Raw genomic sequence first — 20,483 nt, forward strand, 5'->3', positions numbered from 1 at the left:
TGGGGCGGGGGGATGCCCGGAACTCCTGGGTGGTGGTGGGGTGCTCGTTTGGGGCTGTGGGCGTCCTTCTCCGGTGGGGCTCTGCGTTGGGTTCTCCCGGCGCGGCGGGGGGGCTGCTCTCCTGGTTGGGCTGGGGCGGCGCTCTCTTTCCCTCCGTGCTTCCCTGGCCTCTGGCTCTGGGGGCCTTGCGGCGGCCCTGCTGGCCCTGGCCTGGGTGGCGGGCTTGGTCGCCCGGGCGGCGGTTGTTCCCTGCCGGTTCCCGTGTGGCGTTGGGGGGATTCCGGCTGCCGCTGCTGCTGCGGTGGGGGTCTTGGGGTGGGGATGGCTGGGCACTCTCCCTCCTTCTTTTCACGTTCCACCATCCATTTTAGAAGAACAAAAAACCTCACCTGAGCACAGGTGTTAGCTCACCTTTGCAGTAATAGCTTGCATGACTGAATGACTGAAATATTTCACACTAGTTGGTTATCAGGCATAAGTATGCGTGTGAACACTATCTGTTTTGTGTACATGTCGACAGGTGGACATTTTTGCAGCTAGCAGGTGTGTTTATAACATTTGTGTGTGTGGACAGGCCCCGCCCTTTTTGTACTACATTTGAACCTTACCATAATGATTAACAACCAGTAAACTTGTTGCTGTATGCTGCTTCATGGTCTTATCCCCCTTCCCCTCCTATTATCACCCCCTACCCCCCCCTCTCTCTAGCGTCCCTCTCTCTTCTTCCCCTCTTTCCTTTTCCGTCCGGTCCAACACCAAACATTTTCAGACATGATTGAAATTAATAAAGTTTGGCCTCAATTACAAAAGGGGTTTATTCAGACATACCTTTGGTTTGTCAGAAGATTAATAACCCCTCTTGTTAAAGCAAAATATGTCCAACACAAGAGGCCCTCAGCTCTCGTCTGTCTGCCCAGCTGTTGGACAGGACAAGTTAAAAAAAAAAAAAAAAAAAAAAAAAGATTTCAGGAATTTTCATTTTTGAAGCGTGATGTGGTCAGAATAAATCAGAAAACTGGACTAACCAGAAAACTAGCATTACCTGCGAAAATTCTAGTTTGAATGTTTCCTGCCGAATGTGGTTGCTGAAGAGGCTTTGGCAATTTAAGAAATTTGCTGAAAATGCTAAAAGAGTTCACATAATACCCCCATTTTTTTGCTTACCTCCAAATTAGCCCAAAACCCTTCTGCAGATTCTAAATAAGCTACAATAAAAAGCTAGCACACTGCTAAAATATTAGCTTAATCCAAATTAGCCTAAATAACCTCAGTCGATGCAAAATTGGCCAAAATGCTAGCAAGCTGCTAAAATCTTAGCTAAACTCCAAATTAGTCCAAAAATAGCTAGCATGTTGCAAAAAGTACATGCAGAAATGTCCTTAACGTGCTGAACGTTTTGATACCAATATTGTATTGGCTTCAAAGTAAATTAATATTGAGCTAAAAAATGAAATTGCAAAAAAAAAATGAATTTGCGCAAAACGTAAGTGTTATGCATTTCAAATGATGAACGTTTTAAAGTGCACAAAGTATTTGAAGAAATGTTTTATTTTCCACGGGGCTGATAAACCGTAAAATACATGAATACCAAAAGTACACGCATTAATGTCCTGAAGGTGCTGAATGTTTTGACACCACAAGTGAATATGTTTATAAAGTACACAAAGACTTTGAAAAATGCCCCATTCATTTCAAAGAGGCTGAAAAATCCCATGAATTGCTTAAAATCTTTGAAACCATAAGATAGACAAATGACAAAAATACAAGCAGGAATGTCCTGAATTTGCAGAATGTTTTGATACCAGATCGCAGAAATCGTAGTATGAAGGAGTTTTTATGTGGCGAAAGACACACGGAAAGGAGCAGGAGAATCAATTTTGTGTGAATGCTTTGAAGTAATTGTTGTAGTTTTTGAATGAAGGACCATAATTGTATTTATTAGTTTTATCACACACTGAATCTGCAGGATTAATTAAAAACTCAGATGTTCTAAACTAAAATAAAGAAAGAATAAAGCATTGGCTGTATTGATGCAGAGTATTTCTTCCTTTTTTATTTTAGGAAAACACATTTTCTTCTAGGTCGTTCTTTCAACAGGAAGTGAACAGCACTCTGCCCGGGAGACTCATTAGCTGCTGAAATTGAAAAGACACCTGCGCACAGAGCTCTTTATTATTTTAATCCCCAAGAAAACTCAGCATTGAAGTCAGAGAATCAATTCAGAATTGATCCGAAACTCGGAAGTGGATGTCATCTTCTCTGCTCCATCTCTGTTTGTAAAAGAAAACATGCTGTGGAGGCTTTTTTTTTATCAATAAGGAGCCATTTGTTCAGGCTGTCCGTCTCATAATCCGGATGGAGCAGAACCATTTAGGAGGAATCCTCTCAAAGGGCAGCCCTGGTTTTGTGCAACAGAAGTTGCTTCCCTTAATGTTCTATCGCCAATCACCTCCAGCTCCACAGCTCTCATTCTGTCTGCGTTAACATCGCAAGAATTACAAGTAAAGCTAGCTGTGATGAAGAGCACTCACTGTTTTTAGGTATTCTTTAAATCCAACCATGTTTTTTTATCCTTTTTTAGTCATTTTTTTTTCATTACATCCACGATAAGATATTGCTTACAAATGTTACAATCTCCTTATTTTGTATTTTTTGTCAACTCCTCAAGCTTTAGCATCTTTTTATTTTAATTTCACAAAAAAAAATCCTAAACATCCCAGCATTAAAGAAATGAAGCTGAGTCACGGGAAGATTAATGTTTACAGAAAAAAAAAGGATTATATTAAGTCTTTAGGCACTTTTTGTTGCAGACCGCTGCAAGAAAACAAATTTGTTCTTTCTTCAGCTGCATCTGCAAAAATGCCAACGATAAGACAGTTTGACAGCCACACAACAGTATCCCTACACCGACAACATGTTTCCCAAAGATCTATCAGCCATAAATGTGATTTATCTGCGTTCGGTGTGCAGTGTGTCCCTAATAAATCTCAGGAAACAAGACAAGAGAAGGACAAAGAAGGAAGCAGCAGCATTTCATCCCACAGTCTACCCTGGTGGATCCTTTGAAGAGGATAGCTTTAAAGGTTTTATGACATTTGTTCATTATAACTGTAGAAACTGTAGATCACAGCTTTGTGGTGTTTACACATGATGGGTGGGCGTAAGGTGGCTCCAAAGTTGCCGTGGATGTGCTGTGCAACTTTTAGAGCCGTGCTGGTTTTTACACAAAGAGGTCGGACTTGGATGTAGAGCTCATCCCAAAGAGGCACATAGTACTTTGTAAAAATGTTTCACTGGTTGCCAGTGAAACGACAGGAGGATAAAACTGAAGTTCTCCTGGATCTTGTCCAAACTCTGACCACGGCCTTCTGCATGAGCTTTTTTTTTGTGTCCTCCGAGCTGTTTCCAGCTCCAGTTTGGAGGCTGACATTGGCAGCAGCTCTTTGGCTTTTCACCGAATATCCCCGGCTCCTGTCTCTCAAAGACAGACGGAAAAACCACCCACTGTCGGTCAACATTTGGGGAATGTGAAAGCATCACACACTGACTTCCAAAAATTCAAAAGCATTTCTCCTTGCCATTCTCTGGGCTTAGCGATGAAACCACAATGGAAAAAGAAGATCTGACTGTCTATTTGTGAAAGTCAGAATACATAAAACAACACAACAAACTACTTCATACGTCCATTTATTCTTTGAGTCCCACTTCCATCTTCTACTCAGATACCAAAAGACACATTAGATATGTTCAAACCCCCTTGGAAACACGTGTTCTAGCAACCGCTTTTATAAAAGCCTTAAAGGCTCGTAAATCCGTGTTTCAGGCTTCCACATTCAAACCTCTTGCATTCACACCTTGTTACTCTAGTTTCTACGACTGTTTTGAGCAATTAGGGACTCGGATCTAGTGACGTGTGGATGGCATCTTTTTAATTTCAGTGATGAAAGTCAGGCAAGGAAAAAATCCCTGAACTTTTCTTTGAGCGATATGGCGGGCACAGAGCGAAATTTTGGAAAAATACGTGGTCTTAGATGCATTCTGGTGCATTCTGGCAGCTAGTTATTCACTTCTTTATCAAGAAACTAAGACTAATTGGAGCATCATGATTTGTCATTCAAACCCCTAGTTTGACTCTCCATTAAGGACTTGCTGGTCCTAAAAAAGAATTTGGAAAATTGCTCAAAGTAACACAATCCTACAATCTACGCTTTTCCTTAAAGCTGCAAAACATACAATTGCTAAAATATAGTAACATCAAAGCCCCAAATGGCAAAAAGAACACCAGTAACTATGATATTCTATGAAAATACCTCAGTTATTTATACATTATTTCTGCTTTAGAAATGACTGATGTACAACATCCACTTGCACTGTTTTCTCAAACTATAATTACATCAAAATATGGGATCTGCTTTAAACTATAATTCTATAACATAATACATCAATTCTTTAACACCAATACTAAGTAATCTGTGAAATATCAAAACAAACATACAAACTGAACTAAACATTGTAAACATTATTTTTTAAGGGAGTGCGGGTCCAAACCATCAAATACTTATAATTAATGTTAACTATACTGAACTAAATCATGGTAATTAGGAAATACAAATAAATTAGATAGAGAAATGTATTCAAAATAAAAACTGAAACTCAAAACTAAAATTGAAATTATTTCAAAATGTGGTTTTGAGATTATTTTACACAAAAAAAGTATTTGACCTACACTACCTTAAAAATCTTTTTTTTTTTCCAGCCAAGACCACTTCAATTTGTTTTTTATCGTCTTCTCACAACTGAGGTCGTGACCACGCTCAATAATGACGATGCCTGCCATTATTTTAACACAAATTTGATCGCAAACTCTTCAGATGTGTTTGTGAAAGTTTAGCGTGGGTCCGCCAGTTTTGGTCTCTAGGGAAGCAAGTCACGCTGACCACGTGGTGCAGACAGAGCCAATCAGACCCGTCGACGCATCCGAAAGCAACTAAAACGTCCCGTCATTGGTCAATTAGGCCGGGAAGATGAGAGATGGCCACGACCATAGAGGAAGCGATCTGCGGAGAAATATAGAAAATAAAGCTAAAATTAGCTGATTTCAGACCATTTTCTAATCCGGAAAGCGATTTGTCCGTAGAGATCAGGTCTTTATTTCCCGGAAAGTACGTTCGGTTTGCTCAAAAACCCGGATTTCCGGGAATTCCCGGAAGACTTTCATCACTGTAATTTACAGAAGTACCAACCGTTTGAAAAATTGTTCATGGGGGAGAAATTAATGATTGCAGTTTGTGCCCACCTGGAATTCCATGATGCCAAGTCTTTCATATATTGGAATAAAGCTGTGAAAGAAAGAGCCTGGAGTAAGATTCAACAGATTTGCGCCGCTTCAACATTTCGCACCAAGCCTCTTCCAGCTGTAGGCGGTGGGCATGTAAAGAAAAAAGAAAAAAAGGGGCCTCCCTGCTTGTCCAGTGTGAATAACTTTATGCTACACGTGCGTTTGTGAGGAGGTAGAATAAGATGTTTTAGCAATGACTTGACTCAGTGTCTTTGGAAAACAGATCGACAGGTCCAATGCATTTTGGGAAAAAAAGATATATGACAGTACTTTTAAGATAATCATAGTTATAATAATATTTTAGTATAATATATTGTAGTTATAATAATAATATAATAACATTGTAATAATAATTACAATAGACTGTGGGAGATAAAAGTGTGAGTGAGTTTTTCTAGATCTGCTGCCCAGCTTGTTCTTCGTACTCTTGTGCATTCAGCAGATCATGATCCGGCATTATCAGAATTAGAAGCCTTGCAGAGCTAAGAGCAGATGGCATGAGCATTGACTGTCCATGAGAATTGGACTGAGTGACCCCTCCCCCCTGACTTTCCTGAAAGGAAGTACCGACTGTCAAAATCCCATTTGTTTTCTAGAGAAATAAACAGCTGTTACTCAGTCATTCTACTGGGGAAAGGACCGTTCTTGATCCGAAACAGCATTTTACATGTCCTTTTTTAACAATATATTTTCTGTAGTGAAAGTAATTCAAGTTATAAACCGACCAATCAGAAGTCTTAAGAAAACTAGGTGGTTTTATGGCAAACGTTTAAAACGTTTGACTGACAGATTCTACCAAGCCTGCGTTTAAGTGATAGAAGTGTGGACTTCCAACAAGTTTGGCCCTGATTGGCGACAGTAGTTGCCATAGAAACATCCACCCAGATCAACGTGTGGCTCTAACATGGCGGCGTCTTTATTATGACAAAACGGCAACTGAATTGAATTCATTTGAGTGGGGCCAGAAACAACTCATTGTTATTATATCAATGGATGATATCAACTCACTTCATCCAGTTCTCTTATATGGTCAAAAGGGTTGAGGCAGTATAGTGACCTACTGGCACTATGGAAATGAAATGATGATATGATTGGAAATAAATGCAGAGGGAAGTTGGGAAATTGGGCAGATATGTATAATAATCAACTAAAATATTCCAGAAGAAAACCCCAAAAACTAAACTTCAACCCGATAGAGCTAAAGCATGACAAAAGCACCAGTGAGTCACTAAAGTCAACAACTTACTACAACATGAAGATAAAATCTTATTAATCAAACAGATGTTCATGACTTAAAACTAACAAAGGATGAAATGAAGCCTCTGGTTCTTGAACATGGAGGCTCTGGAGCATCCGTGTGGTGTTTCTGTGTCTGGTGCTCATATCATGAAAAATCCAATGGTTCCATTAGGGCGGTGCTTCTCAAATAGTGGGGGGCGTGATGCGATGCCTGTGCCTAAAACCGGTTTTAGGTACAGATAATGCGGGCAATTGCCTGGGGAGTAAAAGGGGGGAAGTGGTGACAGCGGCTCAGTGCTTGGAAAAAAATCTGCGCAACTATTGTTTAGCTATTATCTGTTATTATCAGAGTTTGTAACAGCCTGAAACCGTGAATTACCGTCCCTGCACCTGCTCCTGTCTCCTGTCACACGCGTGTGTGGGAAGGAGAGGGGAGGGATAGTGGGCTCAGGCTGCCAGGTGGAATGCACACGCGGAGCGCTGCCTCTGTTGCCCAACACCAGGATCATCACGTGCCTTTAGATGACTCAGCTCATTCTAATAATGTCATTCTTTATGAACAATTGTAGACATTTTGATGACGTGTCTTTATTTTCCATCAATGTATCTTTGTCTGCCTGTGGTTTAGTTGGAGTCAGTATTTGACATAAAGACAGCAGGTAATGCACTAAAACAGCTGCACTTTATGAGATCAGAAATAAATAATCATTTAGAAAAGAAATCAGAACAATGTTTTTATCTATTTCTTCAGACTAAAAACGTTAAATATATTGGTACTGCTGTGTTAATGTTTCAGATCAATATACAATCTTATTTATTGATTGAATTACTTTTCTGTGTGGAGTTTGCATGTTTTCCCCGTGTATGCGTGGGTTTTCTCCGGGATCTCCGGCTTCCTCCCACCATCCAAAAACATGCTTCATAGGTAGATTGGCAACTCTTAATTGACCATAGGTATGGCTGTCAGAGTGAATGGATGTGTGATTGAGGACATTCTACCCTGCGACAGACTGGCGACCTGTCCAGGGTGTCCCCTGCCTTCGCCCACAAGTGGCCGGGATGGGCACCGGCAGCCCTGTGACCCCTAAAGGGAAATACGGTGTAGAAAATGAATGAATGAATTATTTTTCTCAGCATCAAATGGTTCAGTTGGTCAAAAAAGTTTCTAGTTTTGTGGTGGCTATCAGCGGTTGCCCCGGCCGGTTGGCCGCCTTGGTCCCGTCGAGGCCTGACTGGAGCTCTCCCAGGGCCGGCGCCTGGGGGTGGGGGCCTGGGCTTGCTCCGGGGCGTCAGCGCCTCGGGGGATGGGCCCCGGGGCTGGGGGACCTGGGCCATATGCTGGGGGGGGGCTGGGGGACGGATTTTTGACCACCGGGGGACAGTCTACCAGCTGTCCCAGACTTACCCCCTTCCTCATATAATCTCATATCAGGGTGAGGGGGTGGGGGGTTTAGCCTGCAATGCACCTTGGGGGGGGGGGGGGGCTATTTGGCAGTGGTCCCCTTCCCATGGTTGCCGTATGGAATGGGCCCCCCTCTATCGGTTTTATTTGCACCCTAGACATGTAGGGCCCTTGGTAGGGGGGGTGCTTGGACATCACTGCCAGCAAGTAGCACATGTCCTCTTGGCGCCCTACCCGCCAATTTTAACCGCACCTTAGACATTTAGGGCCCCTTGGAGGGGAGGGTTAGGGGATATCAGTGTGAGTAATCAGGAGATGTCCCCTCAGTGCCCTACCTGCCAATTTTAACTGCACCCCCTTAGTGCACAAACCCTTCCCCCCTCAAAATATACATTTCAAAATAAACACACACACAAGCCAACACACACCCTTACAAACAGACACACCCATTCCGCAAGGAAGGTGGGACCTTGGACCATCTGTCCCCTACCCCATCCCTAGTAGGGGGTACTGGGCCCTTGGCAACGGCGGCCCTGTTCCCTGGGTGCTGGCTTCCTCTGGCTGCTCTCCTGGTTGGGCTGGGGCGGCGCTCTCTTTCCCCCTGTGCCTCCCTGCTCTCTGGCTCTGGGGGCCTCTAGGCGGTCCTGCTGGCCCTGGCCTGGGTGGCGGATGTTATCCCCCGGGGGCGGTTGTTTTCCGCCTGCTGCCGTGTGGCGTTGGGGGATTCTGGCGCCGCTCCTGCTGTGGCGGGGGTCTTGGTGTGGGGATGGCTGGTCACTCCCCCTCCTTCTTTTCACATTCCACCATCCATTTTAGGAGAACAGAAACACTCACCTGAGCACAGGTGTTAGCTCACCTTTGCACTAATAGTTTGCGTGATTGAATGAAATATAATTTCACACTAGTTGGTTTGAAGGCATAAGTATGTGTGTGTGAACATTATCTGTATTGTGTACATGTTGATATGTGGACATTTTTTGCAACTAACAGGGGTGTTTATAACATTTGAGTGTGTGTGTGGACAGGCCCCGCCCCTTTGAGATTTGTATTACTTCTGACCTCACCGTAAGGATAAACATCCAGTACCTTCTTGCTTTATGCCGCTTTATGGTCTTAAGGCCTGTTCACACCGGGACGAATTTCGCCGGCGATTTTCGCCGACGTTTAACGCCTCGTGACTAAACAAAGGGCACCAATGTGAGTGTGCACACCGACGCGAAAAAACGCCAGGCGTTAAACTGTCAAAAAAAAAAAACGCCTCGGGTTCATTTTTTTTTTTCGACGCGTCGCGTCGAAATCTACTCGACCAATGAGAATGGCGCTTTTGCTCACGTGTCTGGAGCTTCTGAAGTTACAGTAAAACACAACTTGGGGGCGCTCAAACACAAAACTGCCTTGCTGAGCACACATACCAGCGAAGAAGATAGACGCCAAGTAGCGTCTACACAGCCGCGAAGAAATAATGACGGACATTCTAAAATATCCCCTTACCAAGCACCAGTTGGAGCTACTGGTGCTTGAAATATTCATGTTTTCTTTGTATGATTCTGACAAGCGCGTAAATACTTGCTCTCTTCTTCTGAGTGAAAAGCGACTTTAAGAAGCGTAAAGTTGCGCAGCACCACCTTGTGTACAGGAGTATTTCTGTTTTACATTAAGCGCCATCTAATGTCAGGGAATGAAATTGCATGTTCGCTCGGCTCATCGTCAGCGAAAATCGCCTGGGTGTGAACACAAAAAACGCTGGCGAATAACGCTGGCGAATAACGCCTGGCGAATATTCGTCCCGGTGTGTACGGGCCTTTACTCCCCCCTCCTATGATCACCCTCCTACCCCCCCCCCCCCCTCTCTAACGTCCCTCTCTCTTTTTCCCTCCTTTCTTTTTCCGTCCGGTCCGAACACAAGAGAGAAAAAAAAGAAAGGGACGGGGGCAAAAAATAATTGAGAAGAACTGCATTAGGGAAAGCAATGATTCATTCAGCAATGATTGACTCACCAGTCCTCTTCAGCTAAATGCTAACTTGTCATGCTTAAGTATCCCACTCTCACAACAACATTGAAAGCGTTTTCCATCCTCTCCATGTCTGAGCGTCTCTCCAGGCTGTTTCTGCTGTCAAAGGCCGTTTAGATTAAACTGGGAAGAGCAGTCAGGAAAAGTCTTTTTCTCTTCTATTTTCTAGATATGCCAGATCATTTCCTGCTTAAGGGTAAAAGTACATTGACATATACTTTACTTTATTTATAAGCCCCCCAACCACCATGTGTGAGCTGAAGGCTCCTTGCTGCGTAGCTGCAATTTGATTGGCTGAGATTTCCATGAAACCCTGAAAAGCAGAACCTCCCAGAGCTTTGCTTCCAAGCAGCATGACAGGTCTGTGGTGGTAAAAGCCTCACCTCATTCAAAGTCAAGGCCTTCAGCGAGCGTGCGCTAGTGAGTCTACAATATTCCCTGCTGAAACACCCCAAAAGGGCTTTGCTTTGAGGGCGACAAAAAGAAAAGCAGAGACACAAAACATCACAAAGTACTTTGTCTAGTTGAAATGTCTTTTTATACTTGATATAGGGCAAAATACCTTACTAGTAACAATTTAATCTTAACACGTTTAATCCTAGTCTTATTAAATCTGGTGTAGAAATAGGAACAGACTCTTTTGGGTATGTTTGTGTTTAAATAAACCAACTTTTAAGATATGAAATGTTATAAAAACAGCACATGCTAATTTTAAGACATGCTATTTCCAATTATCGGACCATTATCCCTAAAAATGAGTGTTTATAGCCAATTTCAGGATTAAATTGTGTTTTAAAGGACCTATATTATGTTATTCCTTTCGGAATAAACTAAATCCATATATGTGACAATATCTTTGACACACTAAAGAATACATTTTTTATTATTTATTTTCCCAGTTCAGTTTTCTACCAAGTAGTAAGATGCCTCTATTTCTGAGGCTCCGCCTTTCACTCATTTTGGGTGCCGCCCATTTCATGATTTCAATCTAGAGCCAGCCTCAACAGTGTGTCTGCTTATCGCCCACAAAAACTTACAAAATTCAATGGATGTGTATATAAAAGGAACGCTTTTAGCCGATCACCGCTAGCTCTGCGTGGAAAGTGTGTGTGTGTGTGTGTGTTAGCCTGGGGGTGGGGCTGGCAGTGCAGACTCTTTTTGGAAGGGGCTGTTCTTACTGGTCTGTCAAAATGTGAGGACCCGCTCGTTTTCATGGGTTGGGAGGGGCACATGCTCAGAGAGCAGGTTTATAGAGGAATACTGAGAAAAGCATGAATGGAGAAAAATACCACTTTTGGGTTGATTATAGTGAGGAATAAACATAATAAGTTGATTTTGCATGGTATAAAAGAGAGGAACACCACAACTTATTTAAAGATATCTTTTGAAAACAAATTCTACTGGTTCTCTTGGCTGATTTTTGTGCTTGTAAAAAGTGAAAAACATCTTGTTTTCTATATTTTTTCACTTGTTTTAAGAAGGGCATGCTTGCTCTCTGCTGTGATGTACTTTGTGGCAGGATGGGCTTTGCTAGACTTGACTCTTTTTTTTCCTGAAAAATATTTTATTTACTCGTTTTTTTCAGACAGAATCTTACTGAGCACAAATACAAAACAGAGTCCCTGTAGTTCATAAGTATCTGTGGTCAGTTGGGCAGGTAACTTGCAACCTTATGTGCACTTCCAGCAGCACTCTGCATTGATACAGAGCACTTCAAATGTTAATGTGTTAGCAGGCTCGACCAGCTTGGATCTGGTTCTGAAGGGCTTTGATGTCAGAGACAGCGCAGGCATGTTTGATCAAAAATAGAGCTCCGTACTCCAACTACGTTGCTCCGAGTCCCAGAACGCTGCATCTCAGCCCATGCATATCATGCCACCCCGGAGAGCAGATCAGCACACATCTGCCGTGTGAGCTTTCAGCACGCCTTTCTGCAGTCTGTGAGGAGAGTGGAGCAGCAGCTGGCTGGTGGAGGGATGAGTGCCTCATCTGAACGCACTCACTCACAGGGAGACAGGCAGATAAAAGCGGAGGCTGGCTGCAGCGTGGCCGCCCAAAGCCGCAGAGACAGAGGTGGCGATGTGGCTGGGAAAGGCATGAAAACATGCATCCACTCGCATGACCCCTCCCGCAAACAGACGCTGATGTGGAAACAGGTTCAGAAGGCTTTGAATGCTGTGCAGGGGGAGCACAGGCTCTCCTGCTGACGCCTAATGAGATGCCTGTTTGTGTGTTTGATTGCGTTTCCTGAACTCCTCTCTCCCAATAGGGCTTAGCATCAAGGATCAAGTCTTTGTCACATGCATCCTTAAGGTTAGGAACATTTGTATTTAGGAGTAGGCCTGGACTACCGCTCATTTTTTTGAGACACACCGGTCGTTACATTTATTCAGTTGCCATTAGTTAATGAAAGCTTTGGGTAAGAATAAAATCCAACACGGTGCTGTGTGCATCTGCGTAATGCACATGCATGGTGCGTGATGCACGTGTGATTCTGCTCATCAGCACAAGAGAATACTTGGGAACACAGGGCGATGCCTCTTAAATATGTATTTCATCGTTTTATTAAATAACCCTTTTAGGTGAAACGATTAATCAACAAATTGATTTATATTTCTATTATCCAAGCAGATCAATCAGTTTGACCTATATCATTAAAACTGTTTCAAAAACATTAATTCACATATTCTGATACTTTCATAGACAAATTAGGCAAAACATTTTGCCCCTATACCAGCCTCTATAAATGAGGGACTAAATGGAAACTTAAACCATTTCCTGTTCCTTTTTTCTGCTTGCTCCTATCTTTTTGGGGCGTGTATACATTTTCAAACGTTCCCCACTGATCTGTCACATGTCATCTTTGTATGAGGTGCATTTCCCTTCACCTGCCAGCTGTCTCTAACAGCCCCGCCCGCCCCCACAAAGCCAGGCTGACCCTCTCATCCAGCAGATGTGAGCTGCACTGCTCCCCCAGCTCTGTGAACGGGATGAAACGTGGCATTCTGGGAATGCAAGTCTGACATGGACAAACTATTACAACCCATAACATTTTTTTTTTTAAATGGTCCTTTTTATTTATGTAAAATGGTCTTAGAATAACCAAAATTATATTGTTCATATTCACATGAAATAAACACATACATTTCTACTCTTGTCTTTAAAGAGTAGCTTCATGTAATACCTGAGAGACCTTAGTATTCTGATTTCTGATGCTGATCAATGCCAGGCCTCAGGCTCCCTCAGTAGTTTGGCAGTGGAAAGGATGGAGCCACATTTTACCCAGATGTACCCCATCAACTGGGGATCTGGTCAGGAGCCTGCTAACCATCTCAGCCTCCACTGTTGGCCTTCATGTGAAACTCCAAAGCAAAGTGAAGCTTTCCCAGGTCATACGTTTGCATCATTGGGCTAAAGAACAGCATCAACGTTCTCATGAATCAGGCAGCAACAGATGAGAATTGATTTCTGGTTTTGAGCACAATGATTTGCATTTTGCACCACATCATCAATATTCAGTGAGTTTATCCTTAAACTCAGAAAAGAATTTCTTTGGTTCTTGTTACACCTGGTATTCTCTTTCATTAAAGCTTTCTGTTCTTCCACGAAGCCCCTACATCGGCAGGAAAGGTGATGATGGTAATCTGCAAGAACAGAATCATATTTCCCTCAGGCCTGCATGTTTGTACCGCTTTGAATCCCTCCCCCCACCAGAAACAAGCTTCCTCCTTTCTTCTGTTCATTTTTCTACTGAATGGAACATTGGTAGTTTACTTTCATGTGCATTGTTTAGGCATAAAAGATAACAAAAAGTGAGATTTGTGTTAAAGGAGGTGCTTTGTGTCACAAAAAAGGAGATCTACCTTAATAGATTGTAGAGGACAGACAGACATAAAACTCTGTGCCCTCGAAAGAACACTTTCTTTCCACTTGAATATTGAAGCGTGAATTTGAAGTAAATTACTTTTTCATGGCCACAGAGACAGCAACGTCCTTCATAGTGAGTTAACTACTATCTAAATAAGAAAGGCGGGCACAGCAGAGGATGCAGCTGGATGAGGAATGTGCTGTCAGACACATTCAAGTTATTTTATCTTTTTTGACAGCTCATGGTTTTCCCCTGCTGTCCTGGGAGCTTTTGAACAGAGCAAGAGAGGGTGGAGTAGCATTACTGCCCTTCATCATTGTTGGTCGACAGTGATGGCACAATTCACTGGCTGACCGGCCCCACTCGGCGACAGCCCCCTCTTCCACCACGGGGAGGGATTACCGAGCTGTTCCCACTGCACTGCTGTCAACTTGGCTCAATGTCTGTAATCAATTAGGTCCAGCTTCAGAGGAAGCTCGGCATGACAGTGGGTATTGATCTAACATTAGCATGATCGTTAAATGATATTGACCCTGACAGTAACGCGGAACGCAGGAACCAGGGGCCGCAAAGGACTAAAAATGCTTTATGACTGGCATGAATCTGAGTCAGGAAGCAACAGTTTTACAGAAGAGTAAATGAGTATTGATCATCTCTGAAAAAGTATGGTGAACCGTCACAATATGATCTTATAAATCTGCTTTTTTGTTGTTGGAGGATCAGTGGTGAAGCTAGAACATTATAAATGGGTGGTCAATGGGGGCAAAAGACTGTGGAAGGGTGGCAAATGAGAAGTTTTCTTATTGTTATTCATTAAAACAGCGTTTTGTTTTGTTTTTAGCTGAGGTGTAATTACAAATGCTTTAAAAAGCTTGTACTGATGATTTCTTGATCTTTATCATTATTGATCCTAATCTTGACCTAAAATTGAGGTGGCGAGTAGGGGGCAAAGCTAGGCCTGCACAATAAATCCAACATTTATTGACATCGCATTCTCAACCATGTCACCTTGTGCAGTGCAGCAGAAAAGACGGCATGAACTGCGACAAATGGTTACTTGTTTTTTTTTTACAAATGCATAAACAGAGTTTTTTGTTTGTTTTTTAATCCCAAGTGTGAATTACCTACATTGTTCTTCGTTGTTGTCCATATTAGTTTTAGCGAGTACTACCAGAAAACGAGTACATTTTTTGGGTGTGTACCAGGTAAGAGCATACACATTCTTACCCCGTTAACTATTGAAATAACTTACAGTATAAGTTATGTTGACTTTTATTTAAATAAAATGCTGCAGTGAAATGGAAATCATGTGTTTGTTAGTTGTTTTTTTTTGCAATTTGTTCATGTATCGCAGGTCATCGCCATTGGAATATCGATCACTATACTGTACTTTGCAAGTTTCCCTCATATCGTGCAGCCCTAGTTGTTGGAGCCACGATGGATGTGGCTCAGGTGAAGCGCTGCGTCATCAGCCCAGTTGTGGGCGTGTCACTGTGGGCGTGTGTGGCACGATGTTTGATAGGTGCTCACTGACTCACTGGTGGATGAGGAAGTGGGGTGAGCCCGCAATGGTCTAATAATTTGTTGACCACGTTATTTGTGTGGAATTGGAAGCTTGTCACTGCCAGAGTATTTGATTCATCCTTCGTTTGGACAGTATGGCTTGGAAACCTGCAGATGAAAGAAAAGAGGTGACCGGGATTTACTTTCTGAGGACCGCGGAATCGTTTACAGGGTTCCCTCACCATATCGCAGTTCACCTCTTCGCGGTCTCGCTGTTTCACAGACTTTTTCCAGCGATTGATTGAAGATCAATCTCGTCTGTGCCGTGACTTCTGTTCGGAATGCGTCCAGTTTTCAACATTTACATCAATCTTTGATCGCGATCGGATCTTAGTTTTCATTCTTTTCTATTGGACCTATTTTTCTGTGGAGATTAAAGAGTTTAAACTAGAGAGAAACGTTTGTAAATGTTCACGTCTTTAGGAGAAAAGTGAATTAATTGTGTGGTGAGGAGGTTCACGGCCTTGAAACATTTAAAATCATACTTTGAAGATTTTATCTATTGCTGGTTATTTTTAGAACCTAACTTATTATCAAATCCCAGTGTTGTTTTATGAGTCTATAATGATAATCAGTGTTTTGTGATGAGTGGGGTCAGGGGTGCCAACACAGAGGACTCAGCAGATTGACAGGATCATAGGGAGGTCCAACTGGTTCTAAACTTTACTCGACTTAGAAGAAGTTAAGTCCATCAAAGCACCAGCAGTTCTTTCATTTTACTCTTCTGCTAACACAGCAGTTCTTCTTCCTCCTTTCTCCTCTGAATTTTGTCAACTCCTCTTGATCTTCAGCTTTTTGCAGGTGGACAGACTTTTAAAATAAGCTGCTGCTTTATGTACACAAGTGCTCTAAAGAGATGTAATGTATGATCGACCAAGCCATAAGCTTCTATTCCCAGATCCAAAGCAAACATGAAGTACCAAGAATAATGCTGCAGTTCTTCTAATGACCACCGGAGGCTGGTGGCAGAAAAGAGCGAGTTATCATTTTATTCACAGAGAGTCTCATTTTACCCCATTTTTAAGGTGCTGTTCTGATTTGATCAGAGTTCAAATTTTTGTCCTATTAGGAGTGTGTGCTAATAAAGGCAGGTGAGTGGATTAATAATGTGTTCAAATTTGTCAAATCTGTTGCTTGACTAACCTAGACAACAGATAATTAGTGGAACACTAAGCTGCCTAACATCACTGCCAGAGACATGTTGTTTTATCAATTTCTACAATTAACACTTTGAACACAAATGAGCCCAACAGACGTCCCAATGCAACCACTAGGTGTATTTTTACAAAGTCAACCTTGTCTTAATTCACTTTAATGCAAAATAATCCAACTTTACAACAGAAAGACACACTTATACGGCTAAAATAAAAGCATGGCTGTGCACAGGACATGTGAGCACAATCTTGAGCGCAAAAGTGTCCTCAGTGGGTGTTCCAACAAGCGCCCCTGTGAAAATGGAATCGACAAGGAGTCTTCCCATGATACTGATGCAATCCAGCCGGTCATGTGAGCAAAGGTTTTGTACACCTCTTACATATGTGTGCAGTCTCAACGTGGAGCTGGCCATGCAATGGCTATGGTTTTTAATACAGTACGGTATTTACACGTGTTTGTTGTGTAAAAATACTCAGTTTATAGCACTGGTGCCTCAAACAGTTAAAGCAACGCTTGGATAATTTTTTTTATATTGTTTTTATGAGGTTTGAAAAAAATAAGTAGTTCTGCACAAGACCAGTATGTGATTTGGATCAGTAGGGTTCACACGTTTAGCCACGCTCTGTTTACTTACTGAACCAAAAAACTTGAATTAAGATGAAAAAAAGTGCAAGTTTTAAAAAAATGTGATTAAAATCTCAATGTCAGTTCACAGCCTCTTTCTTCTGGCTTTTCCTGCAATGACAGTTTAGCCAAAACGTTGCTTTGTCGACGGGTTACCATTTTACAGTGATGACGTGTTTTATCATCACGCATTTTATTATACTTTTTGATTATGCATTCACTTGGTTCTGAAGGAATTTATATTTTTTGGTAATTTCATTAGGGTTGTCAGTCTTAAATTTTTATTACAGTGAAGATAAGTCATTTGCTGAAGTGTGTGCTTTAACATCCTTTCAACTCTGAAGTTGCTTCCTATAGTTGCATATGTGAGAGGTGTCAGGAATGCAGCTACAATCTCAACCCCCCCTTCAGGAGAAAACAGTCTTTGATCTTCTGAGGCCATTTGGTTGTAGGTCTGACTTGGATCATAATTTCCATCCCTGGGAATCGCCACAGGCATCTGCTCCCGTGTGGGGAACAAAGGTGTATTGTCTACTGTATGTTAAGAAGATCCGGCCACATGGGGGGGCCACCTAGGGAGCCATTTGGTTGCGGGACCATGTCAGTCTGGGAGGTGACTTCAGACGCGGGAACGGATGCTGACTCCTAATATGGACTGACAGAAGTAGGCAGGCTCCCTGCCAGCCAATCCGAGCGTCCAGAGGAGGAGTCTGGACGCCATGCTGTGTTACGAAGGAGGCGACTGAAACCGAGATGTTAAAACAGCTGGACGGGGGAACCTTTCTTTGTTCCCAACAGGCTGACACGTTAAGACGTTTGTAATTCAGCGCTCTGTAAGCTCTGAAACCTTGGGAACCCAGATGATCTGTTTTATTTTGTTTTACTCTGTTTTTAGAAATATTGTTAGGGAATAAATTTGTTAAACTTAATCCGGTCGAATCCCGTGGTTTTCTCCTTCTCGACTTTATTGAACATGCAACAAGGAAAGTAATCTCAAAGCCACAGATTATATTTTCCAACAGTTCTTTAAAGTCATGAGCATTCTGTGAAGTAAGTGGTGAAACCTGTATCAATCTGTAATGTGGTCATAGCTGTCATTCGTACCAGGAACAGCTGCTCTCTTAACTTTGTGCTGTAAGGATGAACGCAGAGCCATTGGATGCTATCACTTGATTTATACATGACGGGTAGTAAAACCTTTCCGCAGACGCCACTGGCTCTCGCTGACCTCTGATTTTTCCCATTTACACATCTGGTTTTTGATATCCTTAACCTGGCAAGGCCTCACACGGCCGCAACAACTGTCACTGATTCTATATCCCTGTAATTCATGTTTGGGCTCTTCCTGTTTATTGCAAGAATCTCTCAAATGTGTATGCAGCCACAAAGACTGGCAATGTCCATGTTTGTCTGTCTCCTTCTCGCTGCACGATTATAGGACTTAGCAGAGCCTAACTTAACGCTTCACATCCAGATTTTCATGACTGCAGCTATTCTCTGATCCAAGATTTGACTATGAAAAAATTTTACAGCCTTTTTTAAAAAACGAAATGATGCATTTAGGGCTTTTTTGAATTTGCACTAAATCACTGGTGACAACTTAAGTCTGTGACCTATTTCAATTGAGGCTGTGTCAGATTACTGCGCAGACTGTGCAGCTATTTAAAGTCCACCCACACATCTCTGCAGATCCAGGTTGCTGTTATATCCCAGTGTGACTGTGGGGGTTTCATGTAATAACCGGAGATAAAAGCCTTCATTAAAATCCAGGAATTCATTTGGGTGATTATTTCTATTTAACTCTCCGTTGCTTTTTAATTTTCCTTTTTTATTTTTCCTTATTTTGGCATTGTATTACTCAAACTGTTCTTGGCTGCAGCAGGTAGGTGGGAATGACGGTGAAGATTGATAAAAAAGGAATTACTAATTAAAGATTGGCAATGAAGCAAACTGAGGTAAAACTATTAAAAAAAAACAATTGAAGGTTTCCTCAATGGGTTCATTGCTAGCTTAGTTCTTATCAACCCCCCCTCTACTGTCCTTATTTCAGTCAGACAACTCTTGCAGTAAGAAATATTTATTTCACATACTTAATTTCCACATTCTTTCGTTGGCATTCGCATCTTTTTCGTTTGGCATAAGGCTCCGTTCAATTCCATGAGATAATTTTCCACAAAACTTTCGGGTGACAAAAACCCCCCTTTAACGGAGCCCACAGGTGGAAGGAGGAGGGAGGGGCAAAGAATGAGCGCTGAAGGTAAGAAAGAATGAACAACTGCACACCTGGGCTTAAACAGGACCCTGAGCAGGTGAGTTAATTGACTGAACCGCCCTAGGGGAGTAACCTGTAAAACACTGCCGAGTGCCTGCCTGAAATTGCGACAGGTCGCTTATTTAAAGGATTCTGAAATAAAGAATTTGCTGATGTAACTTGTCTCTGCGACCTGTGAATGAAGCTACGTTCACGCCCTTCTGATTTACTTTAATCTGCTTAACAGTGAGTGCTCCTTAGATACAAAATGCTAAATGTTTTCTGAGACTCAAAGGCTGCATTTACACTGCAGGTCTTGATGCCCAAATCCGATTTCTTAACCATATCTGATTTTTTTTGTCGGCCCGCTTACATCAACCTTTAGAAGTGACCCGTATCCGATTTTTGCAATGACACTATACAATGCTGAAACTATCAAACGTAGACTTTCTGAGGACTACGTAGCAGCATTTCCGCCTTCTGCGGACCTCTTTCGGACTTTTGTGTGACTGCTGTTGTCATGGAGGCAACGCTGCGACGGAAGGAGGCGTCGCCTTGGGCGCTCCTGGATGAGGCAGGCGCCCGAGAGGGGATGCGCGGGACAGGAAAGAATTACCGTTTGCGTCCCGACCGGGACCGGACCGGAAATAACAGCGGTTTCCGACTACGGTCTGAAGCCTGAGGCTGAAAGGTAACACGCTGATGGGGCTCCAGCTGTCCTCCAACAGCAAAATCAGCGCATAAAAGCACCTTAATAAGTCATGTGATCTCAGTGGGTGGTGTTCTGAATTGACGTCACTGACGTACGACTCCCATTTACTGGGGAATATCCGATTTGTCTGCTTACATGGCACACGCAAATGCATGTATCCGATTCGTATCCGATTTATTTCCACACATGAATGAGGCCTGAATCCGATCTGAGAAAAATGGAATTCATGCGGTTTTGGTCCTGCTTACACGTTTACCGGTCATATCCGATCTGTGCCACATGAGAGGAAAAGATCGGAATTGGGTCACTTGAACCATGC

General features: G+C 42.6%; 1 protein-coding gene across 1 annotated transcript in view; it reads left to right on the forward strand.

Moving 5' to 3' along the window:
- Positions 1 to 20,483, forward strand: part of ca10 (carbonic anhydrase 10) — a 319,572-nt gene that overhangs the window by 220,404 nt on the left and 78,685 nt on the right. The gene's annotated exons all lie outside the window — the stretch shown is intronic.

Source organism: Oryzias latipes, chromosome 19 (assembly GCF_002234675.1).
Source record: "Oryzias latipes chromosome 19, ASM223467v1".
NCBI lineage: Eukaryota > Metazoa > Chordata > Actinopteri > Beloniformes > Adrianichthyidae > Oryzias > Oryzias latipes.